The 19,050-nt window shown below is 39.6% G+C and overlaps 1 protein-coding gene across 1 annotated transcript in view; it reads left to right on the top strand.

Annotated features, from left to right (window-relative positions):
* The window catches only part of GRM5 (glutamate metabotropic receptor 5), a 623,817-nt gene that overhangs the window by 530,842 nt on the left and 73,925 nt on the right, over window positions 1–19,050 (top strand). The window lies entirely within an intron of this gene.

Below are 19,050 nucleotides of genomic sequence, written 5' to 3'. Positions count from 1 at the left end.
ATTAAAATAAATACGTTAAGTGCCTTACCTTCCATTTCTATGCATCAAATGTCCACAGTAGAAGAAGGTTGACTTAAATAACTGCATTAAGAGTACAACATATAATACATACAATAATTAAATTTGCATTGGTGGCACAAAGGACAGAAATACTCATTAGCAAATAGCTCCAATGTGGCTCAAACAAAGCACTGGACACTGGACACACAGTGATCAGGAGTCACAATTCCTACCCTTGAGTATTCCAGAGCCTAGGCAGACATACACACAAATAAATAGCAATTTCAATACATTAAATATGCCATGCATATATGGAAACTAATCTAATGTTTGTCTAATAATAAGAGAGAGAGGAGGAATAAGGGAAAGAATGAATGAATTAGCAGAACAACAAAGGGAAGGAAGGAAGATGGAAGAAAAACAAAACTGCTTGCATGAGAGTAAGCACCGATTACATTGAGGAGAAAAAAGTAACCAGGTCTTGGAAGTTCAGTGGTACCTTATGGGAGGAAATGGAATCCATTCATGTCCAAATGAGAAGCTGACCAGGTAAAAGAGAGAATAATTTTCAAGGAGAAAGAAAAACTCTAAGGAATGTGTATTAAAAAATATTTTTTTCTAATATAACCAAGCTATTTTGAGGAAAGTGAATCACTATTTCACATTTAGTTTCCTATCAAGGCCTGTTTATGGAAAACATCCTTTTCTGAATATCAGACATCATAATGGTGGCCAGTTGTAAAAAAGAAAAAAATACTTTAATAATAGAATTCCTGGATCCCTAAGCACTTTCTCTTAATAGATTTTCCTTACATTTGTTACACAGATTCACCAGTGCTATCTAAGAAAGGCGAAATTTATGACAAATGTAGTATAAAAAAATATAGCTGAGATTTCTGACTGCGTGTGAAACATGTCTGGAACAATTCATCTTTATTATCTTCCAATAACAGTGGTTTAAATCAAAAGGCTTGGAGTCAGACACATCCCTGTTGAAATCCACACTCCATCAGTGACTCGCTGTGTGACTTTAAGAAAATGTAAATTTCCCTTCCCTGAGCTTCAGCTTCCTCTTACCTAAAAAATATAGGTAACAGTAGTAATTAGTTCATAGAATTACTGGCAATTGGCACCCCACTCCAGTACTCTTGCCTGGAAAATTCCATGGATGGAGGAGCCTGGTAGGCTACAATCCATGGGATTGCTAAGAGTCGGACACGACAGAGTGACTTCACTTGCACTTTTCCCTTTCATGCACTGGAGAAGGAAATGGCAACCCACTCCAGTATTCTTGCCTGGAGAATCCCAGGGACAGCGGAGCCTGGTGGGCTGCTGTCTATGGGGTCGCACAGAGTTGGACACAACTGAAGCGACTTAGCAGGAGAGATTAAATAGCACACAAATTGTTTGGTACCTATTAACAATTCAATTATGTTAATGATTATCACTCTTTTGTGGTGGTGGTTGTTTAGTTGCTAAGTCGGGTCCAAATCTTTGTGACCCCTGCCACATTTCTCTGCCCGTGGAATTTTCCAGGCAAGAATACTTCTCCAGGTGATCTTCCCAACCCAGGGACTGAACCTGCCTCTCTTGTCTCTCCTGCACTGGCAGATGGATTCTTTACCACTAGCATCACTTAATTGACTAGTGTTAATTAAGTTTAAAAACAATGAAAAGTGAATGTAGAAATAGACTGATTTAAAAATAAATGACAAAATCTGGGAAAAGTTCCAACCTCTATTGAATGTCTTTCACATTTTAAAGTAATACCCTCTAAGTCAATGATTGTCTAGCCCAGCAAATGGCGCAGGATAGGCAATGAATTTGCATTTGTTGAACTATTATAAACTTCTCTTTTAACCTCCCTTAGATAATCTAAGAATATTCCAAATGATTTCTGATTCCATATGAATGGATTTACACAAGGTTAATGCAATTTGGAAGCTCCAAAAAGATATCATAGTCATGAGCTATAACAAATCTAAACAGCATATGCTATCTTTCTATTTTTAATTTCTTGTTGTTTCCTATTTATTTCTTTTAGGTTCTGGAGTGCTGATAAACTCAGCTACAGTGCCCAGTCTCTACTGTTTTTTTTTAATTAATATATTTTGCTATTTCATTATCAATGCATCAATGACAAGTACAATAATCACTGCCTGTACATTGACAACTGGACACATAAACTAACTACATTTATTATTTTGTGTTAATGTTGGTTGTTTCCAGTTTGCCAAAGTACATTAAAAACATATTATGTGAACACTAAAATTAACATATTTTCATACATGTGCCTATTTTTGTCTTCCATTCCAGATTGAAATCTATTCCCAAGACTGATGCTTTGATTCCTCTTGTGCTTGAAACTAGATTCTTTTTTTTCCCCCGGCTATTTTTTTAATCACTCTCCCTGATCAAAAGTCTTTCTGGTTTCAGTGGATAATAACGGAATCATTATTCGCTTTTACTGTTTTCCTCAATGACGAAACAATTAACCTTCTCAGGGGAAATCTAGCGTCTACTGCCTTCAGTATTTTTACATTTACATCTAACTGTGTGTTGGAAATAGAACTAAGGATAGACTTCTGCAGTGTCCCGGGGTTCAGTCTTCACCCTCTTCTATCTACATTTGCTTCACTGGTGATCTTACTCTGTCTCATTCTCGGTCATACGCTGTAAATTTCTGAATTTAAATATATAGCCCAGACTTCTCATAAACCTTCAGACTTGAATATTCAACTGCCTACTTGACCTAATTATTTAAATGTGCAATAGATATTTCATTTTACGTTTCCAAAACTGAAATCCAGGTCTTTACCTTCTGATCCCCAAGGCTGCTCTATCCTCAGTGTTCTGTATTTCATGGGATGGCAAATCCATTCTTTCAGTAGTTCAGGCAAGTAACTTTGGAATCATCTTTTGAATTTTCTCTTATCCTTTGGTCAACTGGTCAGGAAGTTCCATTGACTCTTCCTTCAAATATAGAAGTCCACCACGTCTCACTACCTCCCCGGGGAGAAATAGATCCGGGCCCTAGTAATCATGATTAATCACCTTTACTAGTGAAATAATCTCCTAACTAATCATCCTGATTCTACCCTTGCCCTGACCTAAAGCCACTTTCTCAATAACCTCGGCAAAGATACCTTTTTAAAAAGTAAGCCAGATCATGTTAGTCCATGGTCCAAGAATACACAATAGTTACTCCTCATTCAAAGTCACATTTATGTTCTATAAGACCTGGCCCTTTGTTATGTATCTGGACTACTTTCCCTTTCACTTCATCTCTCTCTGTCCCCAGATAACACTGGTCCTTTTGTTCTTCTGTTAAATATCTGGAAGGCTCTTATCCCAGGGTCTCTGCCTGGAATGCTTCACCCTAGACACCCATACTGCTACTACGCTTGCCTCCAAGTCCTTGTTCACATATCTACCTTGACCAACTTGCTTAGGACTACCAGTTGTCCCTCTTTACCCTCTTCCACCTCTTATTTTCCCCACTTCACATATAACCTTTTATTCTATTCTGTTGCTAATGTGTTCATTTATTTTTGCTGATCACATATTGTCAGTCTCCCCAATTAGAATACAAGCTAAAGAGTGGGGGTGGGGGTTGCATGTTTTGTCCACTTGGGAAAAACAGGCTTCTAGAACACAGCAGACACTCAATAAATATTTGCCAAGAAATAAATTACAGAATAGAAGAAAGGCAACAAATCCCCATGTATTGAGTGCTTGTCACTCACTATAATAGGAATGTTCTGCCCCCAATCCTCCTTATACTGAAAGGTCTTATCCAGAAAAGTTGGAATCACTATCTCCATTTTACAGAAAACTGAGGTTGAAAATGTAGAATATTCATACTTGTGATCACACAGTAAGTAGCAGGAGTAAGCCTCAAGCCTTAGTCTGAAAATCTTCCTTGAAAACTCATGCTTTTTATCCTTGATAATCAGAAGCTGCAGGCAACAAGAAAATGGCCACTAATTGCTGGATTCTCTCTAAAGGAATCTCTAAAATGCTGTGAAAAATTTTGTGCAGTGGTCTTTTTCAAATAAATGAATTTGACGAAGTTGTTTCAGTCACTGCTAAAAAGAACATTTTCTTCAGTGAGGTGCCAGGGCTCGTATATTGATAAACTATAAAATGCCTCCTTACTATTCTCATTTCTCAGTAACTTATAAACTTATGTATCCCACCAGATGAGTCAAAAAGATGGTATCCTTATAAATGTAAACACCATTTCCTTTGGGAAAAATAAATGCTAAAATTCCCTCTCTCAATGGACCTTCTCAAAACAGGTCCTCAAAGAGAACATAAACCACTTTGCATCTTGCCAGAAACTGAGCAATGAAAAATGTACATTACGTTCCTCTTCACAATGACAAATTTGTGGTCTGGCTAAAAACAATGTCATCATGGTCAAAAACCACTCTGATATAACCAGACTGAAGAAAATACTGTGGTTTCATTGATTTCAGCTTTTGATAAATATAGCTTAGCCAAAATAAATTCTCACATCCCCCCACCCCCCACCAAGAACATAAAACATTACAACACTGCCTACCACTACATTATCTAACCCACTTGGAAAATGCTTCATAAAGCACTGGTGTATTACATGAGTAATATGAAGTAGATAAATGTCTCCTATCTTGCCACCTCTTAAAAAATCACTTTGAGTGAAAAATTCAGAGAGCCTATGTGCCGCCTTGTACTTACAAGCAACTTAAGACAATACAATGCAATTTACTTGGGTCGTGTAGCTATAAACAGGATAGAAAGATAAAATAGGCCTGGCTTTTCCCCAGCAAAACATAGCACAATCCAATAAAACACACAGGCAATTTAGCAGCTGTTGACTCAGTGTTGTTTTATGAATGTGCATCTCTTTCCCCACTTTTTCACACTTCATAATTATTACACCACTGTTGAAGTCACGTGTTATTTTATATGGTCCTCACTCTAATCCTTGAGATGTAGGCAGGAAGGTATTATTATCTTCCCTCCTAAAGCTTTTACTGATTTCCCACCTGAACTCTCAGTAGTAATTCCCAGAAATATTATAATTCCCTCATGACATTCTATCACTGTGTTGTACAGGGCTTCCTCTGTACATCTGACTTATAAATTTGGCTGTTCCCTTTACATTTCTTCTTTTTCTCTCCCCCTTTGTCTCTTCTTTTCCTCCTGTGGTTCCTTTTCAAATGCTAAATTCTAGTCCTACTACCTCAGTTTCCCTGATTGAAAATGCATGAAACAACGGGGCCCACTTCATAGAAGGCTGCGGATCGTAAAGAAATAAGTGTAGAGTGCTCAGGGTGGTGCCCAGCAGAGCAGAGCCTGCGCACTGGGCCAGCAGACTAGTTTAAAGGAGTAAACAACTGCCTTTATATAGACACAGTGCAGACTCAGGACCTTGGGCAGAACAGGCACTCAATCATGTGAATGAACTAAGAGGGGAGTGTAACACACTAGATATGCTCAGTGAACAATTTTCAGTGCACTTTCACATGGGGGCTTTGTTTCTCATATGTTCATTTTATAATAAATATGAGCATTGTTGTTACTTAAATATATACCAGTAGCTTACCTGAGGAATCCTTATAATATGATAATACTTAAAATTCAGAAACTGTAGCCTGAGGAGGAGAAACAGGAGGTAAAACTCCATGGCAGGGTATACACTGAATTTGTGCAGCCAATCTTAGGAAATGTAATGTAAACCCAAGCCCTAGAACAGTCTGATATATCACAAAGGAAAAAAAAAAATCAAGACAGTATAACAGGGTCTATGGAAATACAGGAGTACCATCAAATCTAGAGAGTGGCAGCAAGAATTCTGAGTCACAAAATCCGAAACCCTTTGAAAATTTGGATGGAAGAACAATCACAAGAGGAAAAGGCTTTTTACTGTCTATGCAGATTATTTGTAAAAAGTGAAAAAAAAAAGACTCTGAAAGCAGAGGAAAGGGACCTTAAAGAGTCTGGCAAGCCAGAAAATTAACAGAAATAAATAGAAATTAATTGTAAAGCACTCATTATAGCTCAAATCATGTCTGTAAAATTCCATTGTCTGTTGTTTTAACATTGATTACTTCAATGTTTTATTCTAGTAAAATACAAAAACAGTCTTAAGTATTTTATTTTCTCAGTCCTGAATAATTGCCTCACTGGGCTTTTCAGGAAATCAGTCTTAAATTTCTCATATGCAAATTCTTCTACAAGGTTTTCTCTATATTAAAATTTTCATTAGGGAAAGGAGGTTTGCGTTATTTCCATTTTTTGTACAGAAAAATGGAGATGCAGATGAGCAGAGGAAGACCCCCATAATCACAGGAAGTATTTGCGCATGAGCCGGAAGTGAAGTGTGTGTCTCCCGAGTCCTCAGCTGGTCTCCCTGCCATTGGCAGAATCATTCATTTGTTCACCCTGTTTAATGGCCCGTTGTGTGCTGGCTACAGTGCCTGGCACAGCAGAGCAAAATGCAGTCTCCTGCGCTCAGTCTCTCCGCCTACTGCATGAAACAGACTGACAAGCTAACTATGAGCATCATAGTTGTGCTATCATGTGCGAAAAAAGTGTGCAAGAGACATGACAGGCAGGAGGATCTGTCTGACCGCATGGGAGGAACCTGTCGCTCCAAGAATCAGAAAAGCCATGCTCAAAGAGGAGCCGGAAAATGAAAGAGTAATGAGTCAGCTAGTGAGGGAGAGAGGAAAGGTAAAGAAGGAGCGAAGTATCGCAGCCAGCACATTTTATTATTATTTAAATTCATATGCTGTGTTTTCCCTCTCTTATTCATTTTCAGTATGACCAGAAGTCATATTTTGCAAAGCTGTTCCCTACCACTGTGCATCTGTGATAATCCCCCCTCTCAGCACTCTGCAGAACTATTAAATCGTTCTTTATTGTCTTAACTGTGAAATAAATCTTTGCATACAGTTTCAAATTCCCCTATAAAATAAACCAGCAAAAAATAAATAAATAAAAACTATAGCCCTGAGTTGCTGTTTCCCTGATGGAATTTTATTCAAGGGAATCTAACGTCGACATTCTAGGAACCAGTGAACTAAAATGGACAGGAATGCGTGAATTTAAGTCAGATGACCATTATATCAACTACTGTGGGCAGGAATTCCTTAGAAGAAATGGAGTAGCCATCATAGTCAACAAAAGAGTCCGAAACACAGTACTTGGATGCAATCTCAAAAACGACAGAATGATCTCTGTTCGTTTCCAAGGAAAACCATTCAATATCACAGTAAGCCAAGCCTATGCCCCAACCAGTAACGCTGAAGAAGCTGAAATTGAACAGTTCTATGAAGACCTATAGGGCCTTTTAGAACTAACACCCAAAAAAAGATGTCCTTTTCATTATAGGGGACTGGAATACAAAAGTAGGAAGTCAAGAAACACCTGGAGTAACAGCCAAATTTGACCTTGGAGTACAGAATGAAGCAGGGCAAAGGCTAACAGAGTTTTGCCAAGAGAACACACTAGTCATAGCAAACACCCTCTTCCAACGGCACAAGAGAAGACTCTACACATGGAAATCACCAGATGGTCAACGCCAAAATCAGACTGATTATATATTCTTTGCAGCCAAAGATGGAGAAGCTCTATACAGTCAGCAAACACAAGACCAGGAGCTGACTGTGGCTCAGATCATAAACACATTATTACCAAATTCAGACTTAAATTGAAGAAAGTAGGGAAAACCACTAGATCATTCAGGTATGACCTAAATCAAACCCTTTATGATTATACAGTGGAAGTGAGAAATAGATATAAGGGACTAGATCTGATAGAGTGCCTGATGAACTATCGACGGAGGTTCATGACACTGTACAGGAGACAGGGATCAAGACCATCCCCATGGAAAAGAAATGCAAAAAAGCAAAATGGCTGTCTGAGGAGGCCTTACAAATAGCTGTGAAAAGAAGAGAAGTGAAAAGCAAAGGAGAAAAGGAAAGATATTCCCATTTGAATACAGAGTTCCAAAGAATAGCAAGAAGAGATAAGAAAGCCCTCCTCAGCGATCAATGCAAAGAAATAGAGGAAAACAACAGAATGGGAAAGACTAGAGATCTCTTCAAGAAAATTAGAGATACCAAGGGAACATTTCATGCAAAGATGGGCTCAATAAAGGACAGAAATCGTATGGTCCTAACAGAAGCAAAAGAGATTAAGAAGAGGTGGCAAGAATACACAAAAGAACTGTACAAAAAAGATCTTCATGACCGAGATAATCACGATGGTGTGATCACTCACCTAGAGCCAGACATCCTGGAATGTGAAGTCAAGTGGGCGTTAGAAAGCATCACTACGAACAAAGCTAGTGGAGGTGATCGAACTCCAGTTGAGCGGTTTCAAATCCTGAAAGATGATGCTGTGAAAGTGCTGCACTCAATATGCCAGCAATTTGGAAAACTCAGCAGTGGCCACAGGACTGGAAAAGGTCAGTTTTCATCCCAGTCCCAAAGAAAGGCAATGCTAAAGAATGCTCAAACTACTGCACAATTGCACTCATCTCACACACTAGTAAAGTAATGCTCAAAATTCTCCAAGCCAGGCTTCAGCAGTATGTGAACCGTGAACTTCCAGATGTTCAGGCTGGTTTTAGAAAAGGCAGAGGAACCAGAGATCAAAGTGCCAACATCCGCTGGATCATCAAAAATGCAAGAGAGTTCCAGAAAACATCTATTTCTGCTTTATTGACTACACCAAAGCCTTTGACTATGTGGATCACAGTAAACTGTGGAAAATTCTGAAAGAGACGGGAATATCAGACTACCTGACCTGCCTCTTGGGAAACCTGTATGCAGGTCAGGAAGCAAGAGTTAGAACTGGACATGGAACAACAGACTGGTTCCAAATAGGAAAAGGAGTACGTCAAGGTTGTATATTGTCACCCTGCTTATTTAACTTATATGCAGAGTACATCATGAGAAATGCTGTGCTAGAAGAAGCACAAGCTGGAATCAAGATTGCCGGGAGAAATATCAATAACCTCAGATATGCAGATGATACCACCCTTATGGCAGAAAGCGAAGAAGAACTAAAAAGCCTCTTGAGGAAAGTGAGAGAGGAGAGTGAAAAAGATGGCTTAAAGCTCAACATTCAGAAAACTAAGATCGTGGCATCTGGTCCCATCACTTCTCAGGAAATAGATGGGGAAACAGTGTAAACAGTGTCAGACTTTATTTTTCTGGGCTCCAAAATCACTGCTGATGGTGATTGCAGCCATGAAATTAAAAGACACTTACTCCTTGGAAGGAAGGTTATGATCAACCTAGACAGCATATTTAAAAGCAGAGACATTACTTTGCCAACAAAGGTCTGTCTAGTCAAGGCTATGGTTTTTCCAGTGGTCATGTATGGATGTGAGAGTTGGACGGTGAAAAAAGCTGAGCACCAAAGAATTGATGCTTTTGAACTGTGGTGTTGGAGAAGACTCTTGAGAGTCCCTTGGACTGAAAGGAGATCCAACCAGTCCCTCCTAAAGGAGATCAGTCCTGGGTGTTCATTGGAAGGACTGATGTTGAAGCTGAAACTCCAATACTTTGGCCACCTCATGCGAAGAGCTGACTCATTGGAAAAGACCCTGATGCTGGGAAGGATCGCAGGCAGGAGGAGAAGGGGACGACAGAGGATGAGATGGCTGGATGGCATCGCTGACTCTATGGACATGAGTTTGGGTAAACTCCGGGAGTTGGTGACGGACAGGGAGGCCTGGCTTGCTGTGATTTATGGGGTCGCAAAGAGTCAGACACGACTAAGCAACTGAACTGAACTGAACTGAAAACAAAAAATATGTACTAAACCTTGAAGGGCGTGAAATAGGCTGGATCTAATGACAAATGTGTGGCTGGGAGTCCCCTATGTGGCAATGTTAGCTGTGTTCTACCAACAATTTTTGTCCCCATGTGCTATAGGTACTGGATGTGCATTCAGAAAAAAATGTCCACGCTAGGAAACTTTAGGGACACAAAAGGACTAACTTACTAATCTGTGTCTAGTTAGCAACCCTCAGGATAACATATAAGCCAGGATGAGGAACTTGCTGAAGACTCTGAACCAATGAGATTTCTCAGATGGGAGCATAGATTTATATCAGGATAACAAATATCAATGTCTCAGATGGTAAAGAAACTACCTGCAATGCAGGAGACCTGGACTCAATCCCTGGGTCTGGAAGATCCCTTGGAGAAGGGAATGGCAACCCACTCCAGTATTCTTACCTAGAGAATTCCATGGACAATGGAGCCCGAGGGGCTGCAGACCATGGGGTTGCAAAGAGTTGAACATGACTGAGTGACTAACACTATTACTAACAAACATCAAATACCTATGTCACCACTAACCCCTCCTTGCCCATGGCAGACACTGCTGATAATTCATGATTCTCTCTCCTACTAATTAATCTCAGGGGCCCTTTGAAAGGAACACTTTGATCAGTCTGGCTCCCCTGATTAACATAAGCTTCTCTGGTGGCTCAGATGGTAAAGAATCTACCTGCAATGCAGGAGACTTGGGTTTGATCCCTGGGTTGGAAGATTCCCCTGGAGAAGGGAATAGCTAAGTCAATCAGTTAATCAATCAATAAAAACTTTCACAGGGTTTTAATCTCAGCACCAAGTCAGATTAAACCTCATTTTGTCTCTCTGTAAAATAGAGTTAATGATGCTTACCTGACTTGTTTATTATGAAAATAACCTAAAATATCTAGGATATTTAGTAGGCATTCAATAAATGTCAGTTTCTCCTTTTTTCAATGCTGGCATAAACAAGAATAAAGTGGCTTCCCATTGAGTGAGTGTCTGTAAAACCTACCTAACATTTTGAATAGAGACTAAATTTTTATTTGAGGGAGTGTTCATGATATGTTTTGTTTCATGCTAAGGGAAAGGAAAAATCAATCAACTCTAGAACATGCCTTTCCTGAAGAAGACCTAGGGGCTTTTGTTCTGGCCTAACAGTGTATCTGAACTTTATAGTAAATGATACTTGTTAAAGAATGACTTTTGTGACTGCCACCCACTTTCTTCTACTCATAATTCCCAGATCCAGTGAATTACTCAGAATTAATCAGTCAAGCACAATTATTGATCACTGCCAAGTCAGTACCAGGAACATTTCTAATGTGAGACCCATCACGCCACTAGGCAGAAGGAAGCCCCTTAGGTGCTTACTTAGTTTTGCCCTCTCTGGTTTAGAATCCCGACTCTAAGATTCAGGTGTAAAACACCAAATTTAAATTTCTATCTACAACAGTATATAACAGTTCTGTAACTTGGGATTTCCTAAAGGCAACAAAAAGGTTTGCTGAGAATGACTTGATCTATATACCACGATGATAATTATATACTTTGATTATATAGTAGGTACTGTATATTAATTTGTCAATTCTAAGCTAACCATATGAGTGAGGCACTGTGCTCAGTACAGGGTTCCATTTGTGAGCAAAAGAGGCAAAGTCGTCTCTGACATCAGGGTGCTTATAGTAAAGTAGAGCGGATAGACCTAAACAATATGACCTCTCTCTCAACCCCCCCTCACATATGCACACATATACACACAAAACAGATTGTATTTATAGTAATATAAAGAAAAATAAGGTATCTAAATACAACATGGGCTTCCCAGGTGGCTCAGTGGTAAAGAATCTGTCTGCCAATGCAGGAGACATGGGTTTGATCCTTGGGTCAAGAAGATCCCCTAGAGAAGGAAATGGCAACCTTCTCCAGTATTCTTGCCTGGGAACTCCCATAGATAGAGGAGCCTGGCAGGCTATAGTCCATGGGGTTGCAAAGATTTGGACACAACTTAGCAACTAAACAACAATAAATATAACACACACACACACACACACACACCACTTCCAATTCTTCTGAAATATCGAAGCAGAAAAACTTCAGCTTAGGCTAAATGATGAGAAAATATTAAATGATCAGGGTTATGAACAATGCAGAAAGAATTCTGAGTCAGCATCATGCTGTGATCTCAAGTCAGCATCCAAGAGATCCAAATCCAGACACGTAAAGAAAGAAGAAAAGGCAGACCAGTGGTCACGACTGAAAGCAGGTGTGATGGTGTTGGTTCCAGTCAGCTCCTCGCACTCTGGGCACATCAGTTGTTCATGTGTCAAAGGAGAGTCCCACAAGAGCCCCACATGAGTTTTGTACACCTAAAATGCCCTGATTGACAGCAAAGGACACACAATCTGACTCTCAGATATTCTCAGCGCATCTTCTTTTCCTCCAAAATCATACAGGAAGTGTGGAGCTCAGTAAGGAGTTCCTGCCAAGTCAACTTGCAGACCATTAGGCACGTGTCTAGGATCTCTGACTCCTCATTCATTCTGCCTGAACAAAGACTTGGAAGAGGGTTTGAAAACTCAACAGTCCAGGAACTATTAACTACAGGAATATTTATCCTGTAAGACTAACACCCAAACAGTGAGAATGAGTACCAGTTATTGCTAAGCAGTAATCGTTTTTAGGTGTCCAGGAAATCAGTGAGCCATCCATCTCTCATCAGATGTATGGGCAGCACACAAGGGGAATCACAGGATAATTTGCATAATACAGTTTTGGCACCTCACTATCCCTTAAAAAAAACTTGTATTTTTTGCTGGAGAAAGTATAGAGAAAAGGGAACTCTCCTACACTGTTGGTGGGAATGTAAACTGGTACAGCCACTATGGAGAACAGTATGGAGGTTCCTTATAAAACCAAAAATAGAGTTACCAAATGATCCCTATAATCCCACTCCTCAGTATCTATCTGGGGAAAACTCTAATTCAAAAAGAGGCATGAACCCATGTCCACAGCAGCACTATTCACAACAGCCAAGACATGGAAGTAACCTAAATGTCCATTGACAGATGAATGGATAAAAGAAGATGTGACACAGATGTATACATATATATGGATATATATATGTACATATGTATAATGGAATATTATTCAGCCATAAAAAATAAAATAATGCATGTTCTGCAACATGGATGGACCTAGAGATTATCATACTAAGTGAAGTATGTCAGAGAAAAGCAAATATCATATGATATCACTTATATTTGGAATCTTAAAAAATGATACAAGTGCACTTATTTTAAAAACAGAAACAGACTCATTGACAAAGAAAACAAATTTATAGTTACCAAAGGGGAAAGGGGGTAGGGGAGGGATTAACTAGGATTTAAGGGTTAGCAGATAGAAACTACTATACATGAAACAGATAAACAACAAGGAACTATACTCAGTATCTTGTAATAAACTGTAATGGAAAAGGAAAAAACTCTGGTTATCTCCAGTATATGTCACTGTAAGCTATGAAAGGATGGATTACACTAGAGAATCACAGAATACAGATCAGGCATGAAAGTGGGGGCGGCGGGGTGGGGAGTGAGAAATGGAGACCTTTCTAAATAAATGTCATCAGAAAACAGGCCTTGATTTTGTAATTTATGCCTCCTGTGCTTTTCAGAAAGGAAATACTTGTGCATCTTCTGAGAAACTCTAATATGCTTGTTAGGAGGGAACTTCACTGATATGATCAAGATTCTTTAATTTAAAATATGAAAGCATATGCTAAATTAATTAAACTTATAATAAAATATAAAGTACACATTCCATACATTCTTAGTTAACCTCTACATACCCTTCCAGTTGTGATTTACCAGTACACTGAGTACTGCCAATAACTTACCATTATACTAAGAATGAAACAGGGATTAAAATAAAAAAGAAAGAAAACCATTAATGGAGAAAAGGCCCAGTAATTCACAAAAGAATATAAGGAAGAGATTTAGGAAGAATAACAGGGAATTCAGATGTTTGTAAACCAATGCAAAGTGGGGACAGTAATCAGTGAAAATCTAAATGTATAATAATGTTAACAGTATCTCAAGATTCTGAGATTTGATAGAACATGTTCCATGACAGGAATACAGCAATATGGAAGGATACCCCTCCTTGCTCAAAGTAATTAGATGTAATAGTAGGAAAAGCAGGGGGCTTCCCAGGTGGCACTAGAGGTAAAGAACCCACCTGCCAATGAAGGAGACATAAGAGACGAAGGTTTGATCCCTGGGTCGAGAGGATCCCCTGGAGAAGGAAGTGGCAACCCACTCCAGTATTCTTGCCTGGAGAATTCCATGGACAGAGGAGCCTGGTGGGCTACAGTCCACAGGATGCAAAGAGTTGGGCACAACTGAAGCAACTGAAGCACGAGCATGTGTAGGAAAAGGGGTAAATATGAGAGTGATACGCCATTAGGAAAGAGATCTGGAAAACTGAAGCTCAAAGATCTGTGCAAGTTCTTTGGGTGAGGATTTAAGAAGGAAAAAGAAAAGAAAACAAATTAAACTGTATTTTTAGAGGAGGGGTGTGGTGGGTCATCCAGGGAACCACTTTCCTTTGGCTTCTGACATCCTTCCTTCCTTCTAGCTGATCTAGCTTATGTCTTCCCTGTCATGTCATCTTCCGCTGCCATTCCTTGAGGTCAGTGTCACATCAGACTTGTAGGCTCTCTAGAATTCTAAATCTATATCCATGAATTTCCTTGTTGATTACACTCATTTCCATGTCTCTAATTTCTGCTCACAAACAGATGATGCCTAAATCCTCTATCCTGACTCTGCTGTCTATCTACCTCATCATTTCTTTCAGTACTAGCCCTGAAATATCCTTACCAGCTGAATGTTCTCAGGACAGTGCCTTTTAGTTGTTGCCCTATCACCCCTTGACAGTCCTATTGTGATAGCTTTCTAACCATTTAGCTCACCTCTAGTCTCTACCCGCCATCCAGACCTCCTGAATTTCCAATCTATCTTCCCCCTCCTTCTAGTCCTGGCTTGAGACACCATAGTTCATGGAAATCCTTAGGTAGGGTTAGGGAATTATCATATAAGACATTCACATACTGGATGAGAAGTCAGCTTGATGATCTCTATGGTTGGGCTGCCAACCAAGGGCCAATTGTACAGTCATTGAACTTTGCTGTTGTTGTTCAGCTGCTCAGCTGTGTCTCACTCTTTGCAACCCCATGGACTGCAGCATGCCAGGTTTCCCTGTCCTTCACTCTCTCCCAGAGTTTGCTCAGTTTCATGTCCACTGAGTTGGTGCTGCCATCCAACCATCTCATCCTCTGTTACCCTCTTCTCCTCCTGCCCTCAATCTTTCCTAGCATGAGGATCTTTTCCAATGAATCAGCTCTTTGCATCAGGTGGCCAAAGTATTGGAGCTTCAGGTTCAGAATCAGTCCTTCCAGTGAATATTCAGGGTTGATTTCCTTTAGGACTGACTGGTTTGATCTTCTTGCTGTCCAAGGGACTCTCAAGAGTCTTCTCCAGCACCCCAGTCCGAAAGCATCGATTCTTCAGTGCTCAGCCTTCTTTATGACCCAACTCTCATATCCGTTATTGAGCCTTCTTACTCAAAAAAAAAATCCTTTGTCCCATCCCCTATGTACTGATTCAAAATCTCTTGAGTTTAGACTCTTGAGTTGTATTTTTCTAGACTCTCCAATTGACTATGATGCACATTCATTTTTGGAAACTCTAAGATCTTATCCAATTATAAGATTCAGTGATTATAACACTCTAATCAGAATCCAATTTGCTATTCCAAGAGAATAGCTTCAAAAGTATTTTGTGCAATGGCAGCATCACTAAACTCAACATAAAGTCTTTGGAGTGGTTCATGTCAAATGAAAAAAAAACCACTCATTTGAATGTATAAATTCTTACAAGTTTGTGAAAATAGTTACAACATATTAGAGGCATCCCTTATACACATTTCTTCCAACACATATCTAGTGGAGCTTTCTTCAGCTTCACACATTGATGTTAATAGGTTGCACATGAAGAGTTCAAGAATATATTTGACATAAAAATAGTGGTGAATCTTATATAGAAAGCATTTAGTAATTAGTGTGCTAATTACATTTATACAAAAACAGTTAAGATTTAGTAAAACAGTATGGGGTAACAAAAAGAAGGGAGTCAAGGGAAAGCCCTCGCTGTTATTGTTTAGTGGCTAAGTCGTGTCCAGCTCTTTGCAAGTCCATGGACTATAGCCCGCTAGGTCCTTTGTCCATGGGGTTTCTGAGGCAAGAATAATGGAGTGTGTTGCTGTTTCCTTCTCCAGGAGATCTTCCCAACCCAGGGATTGAACCTGCATCTCCCTCATCAGCAGGTGGAGTCTACCACTGAGCCACCAGGGAAATCATATATATATATATATATATGAGTGTGTATATATATATATATAAATGTGTATATATATATATAAATGTATATATATAATGATTCTCTTTAACTAATGAAGGGATTTCTGCTTCATGTACCACATAATATCTTTCCCATATAAGTAAATTACTATGGTCATTTAGTAGCTCAGGACCTAGCAGGGGAAATAGACTCCTGGAGAATTAACTACAGTACACAATAAATTTCACTGTCATATCACTATTATAAACTGTTATGGAAGAATAATGATAGGCATGATTGGTCCCTATTTTCTTGTTGTAAAATAGTCTCTATGAGAAACAAATTTGTAAATATGAACCTAAACCCTATGGTATACTAAAGTCTCAGAAGTTGAATTCCTACATATAAGCAGCATATGTGAACATGGGTGCCTAAACTATGGCTACAGGTATATTCATTAGCGGGCATCCCTGGTGGCTCAGGCGGTAAAGATCTGCTTTCAATTCAGGAGATCCATGTTCGATCTCTGAGTCCGAAGATCCCCTGGAGAAGGGAATGGCCCATTCCAATATTCTTGCCTGGAGAATTACACAGACAGAGGAGCCTGACAGGCTACAGTCCATGGGGTCACAAAGAGTCAGACACGACTGAACAACTAACACACATATTCATCAGCAATGAGATATACATTTATTTATAATTCTATACACTATATAAAATAACTGTCATATTTGCTCTGGGCTATCCACATACACACTTTTTAAAGTTAAAAGCACAGATATTTTAAATAAGCATATATTTTCCCACAGAAACTACTTTGTAAAGTGTGCTGGGGATCCTAAAGTGAAAGTGAAGTCGCTCAGTCGTGTCCGACTCTTTGTGACCCCATGGACTGTAGCTCATCAGGCTCCTCCATCCATGGAATTTTCTAGGCAAGAGTACTGGAGTTGGTTGCCATTTCCTTCTCCAGGAATCCTAAGCTAACTCACAAATCCTATTAAGCCCATAATGGATCTTATTATAAACTAATGATACTATTTGAAACCTAAGATCTTGAAAAAAGAGACTGGCAAGTCAGAAATAAGGGAAAGGAAAAAGAATGTTTCCATTCCTTTTTACAACAGAGCTGCCCTTAAACATATTTTGAAAGAAACACACACTTCTTTGTCACCATCAGGGAGAAAGAAATTTTCCTCTGCCCTTCTAGGTTCTTCTGGCTGGTCTAGGAATTAAATTGACACGAGACATTAAGAAGAGAAATCAAACAGCTTAATAACCTGTAGACAGGGGAGAGACTCAGGAAAAATGAGGAACTCACCAAAATGGCCAAAGCCCTTACCTTAAATACCATCCTCAGTTAAAGACAAAAGATGTTAAGGGTGGTGACAGTCAGCTAGCAGAGAAAAAGCACAGTAATAAGGGGAACAAAGGTCATTATGCAGATTTAAGTCTTTGCCTTCTCCACCAATTAGAATTTCTAGCGATTTGTTCATCCTCCTCTTTTATACAGTGAGGGAGATCCCCTTACAAAGAGACATTTCCCTTATGAATGCGAACGTTTCTGACAAAAAGACGTCTCCTCCTATTTGGTTTTCAGAGTTTTTCCTTTGTCTGCTGTTTCTTAGAAACTAACCAGCTTAAAATAATTAATATGTCAAAGAGACATATTTTGGGGTAGCAAATTCTGCTTCCCTATACCATCATTACATACTGTTATTGCTGCCTCCCTTAGCTTCAATTAACCATTGACATTCAGTCACTTACTACAACACCTTTGACTATGAAATATAGGAAGTTACCCCTATATCAGCTAGGATTTGGTCTGGCTGCATTGCTGTTGTTGTTTAGTGACTCAGTCATGTCTAACTCTTTTATGACCCCATGGACTGTACCCGCCAGGCTCCTCTGGCCTTGGGATTTCCCAGGCAAGAATACTGGAGTGGGTTGCCATGTCCTTCTCCATTGGCTGCATATATCAGGGAAATAAAAGTAGTTTACACAAGATAAATATGACATACATCATCCAGAGCTAGTTAGTGGTTCCATGGTTAACAGGGACTCAGACGCCCTATATTTTTCTCTTCCAAATCTCAAAACATGTTTTCTGACTTGAATGTCACCTCAGAGTCTAAGATAACTGCTAGAGCTCTAGCCGTCACATGTATAGTCCAGTCAACAGAAGGAGAAAGCAGGGAAGGGCACAAAAGGTACTTTCCTATGTGAATCACTCTCCTTTAAGGAGTTCTCTACTTACATCTTTCTGGCTAAAACCTAGTCACATGGCACATCTGACTGCAAGGCTGCTGGCAAATGTGGCATTTTAGTTGCATCCTTTACCCCCTCAAATAAAACTGGAGATATGTTGCTGAGGAGGAAGGGGAGAATGGATATTTGCAGGCAGTTAGTAATCTCTGCTACATTGCTGAACTGTCTAATGCTCCAGATTACTTAACTCCTCTCTTGCTGCTGCTTAGCCACTTCAATCATCTCCAACTCTCTGCAACCCATGGACTACTGTAGCCCAGCAGTCCATGGGATTCTCCTCTGTCCACGCGATTCTCCACGTAAGAACACTGGAGTGGGTTGCCATGCTCTCCTCCAGGGGATCTTCCCAAACCAGGATTCAAACCCCAGTCTCCTGAACTGCAGATTCTTGACCACTAAGCCACCAAGGAAAACCAACTCCCCTCCTACTCAGTCAATAAAGATATATCAATTATGTTTTAAACATCTAATTGACAGGAATTATCCTTCTAGAGCAATGGTTCTCAACTCTGGCTACACACTTAGAAGCCCTTGGAGTGCCTTTCAAAAATCCTGATGCCCAGGCC

This window comes from Giraffa tippelskirchi, chromosome 10 (genome assembly GCF_054371585.1).
Source record: "Giraffa tippelskirchi isolate mGirTip1 chromosome 10, T2T-mGirTip1v1.2.pri, whole genome shotgun sequence".
Classification (NCBI taxonomy): Eukaryota; Metazoa; Chordata; class Mammalia; order Artiodactyla; family Giraffidae; genus Giraffa; species Giraffa tippelskirchi.
This window is presented reverse-complemented; position numbering and strand designations above follow the sequence as displayed.